Raw genomic sequence first — 862 nt, 5'->3', positions numbered from 1 at the left:
ATATTAGTTAAGCCTGTGCTGACTAGTTAATTGATGCATCCATTGTTTTGGTATATGTACACATATTAATTACTCTCGTCTTTCTTCCTTCTAATTTCTAGCCCTCTGGATCGAGCACAACTTCGGTACGGAGACGAGGCCCAAAGAAAAAGTTGAGCTCGGATGAAAGGTTTGAGATCAGATAAATCGCGCCCGATGGCGAACCGATTGAACCCATCCGGACAAAGAACACATTTTCTGCTCAGTGCGGGGTTCTTGTTAGGGACAAGATCCCGATCAGCATCCAGCAATGGTATAAGCCTAAGGAGGAAGACCCTGAGGTGTCTTATGTTAATGATATGCAGAAAGAAGATCTTTGTGTTGGGGAACGTTGCAGAAAATTAAAAATTTTCCTACGGTTTCACCAAGATCCATCTATGATTTCATCTAAGCAACGAGTCAAGGGAGATGCATCTACATACCACTTTGTAGATCGCGAGCGGAAGCGTTCAAAAGAACGGGGTTGAAGTAGTCGTTCTCGTCGTGATCCTATCACCGGAGATCCTAGCACCGAACGGACGGCACCTCCGCGTTCAACACACGTACGGAGCGGATGACGTCTCCTCCTTCTTGATCCAGCAAGGGGGAAGGAGAGGTTGATGATGATGGCTCCAGCAGCAGCACTACGGCGTGGTGGTGGTGGAGCAGCAGCACTCCGGCAGGGCTTCGCCAAGCGCGTGACGGAGGAGGAAGAGGTGTAGCAGGGGGAGGGGGCGCCAGGACTTCAGGGTGCGGATGCCCCTCTCCCCCTCCCTTTATATAGGCCCCCAGGGGGGGCGCCGGCCCTGGGAGATTCAATCTCCCAAGGGGGCGGCGGCCAAGG

Source organism: Triticum dicoccoides, chromosome 2B (genome assembly GCF_002162155.2).
Source record: "Triticum dicoccoides isolate Atlit2015 ecotype Zavitan chromosome 2B, WEW_v2.0, whole genome shotgun sequence".
NCBI classification, from domain to species: Eukaryota; Viridiplantae; Streptophyta; class Magnoliopsida; order Poales; family Poaceae; genus Triticum; species Triticum dicoccoides.
This window is presented reverse-complemented; position numbering follows the sequence as displayed.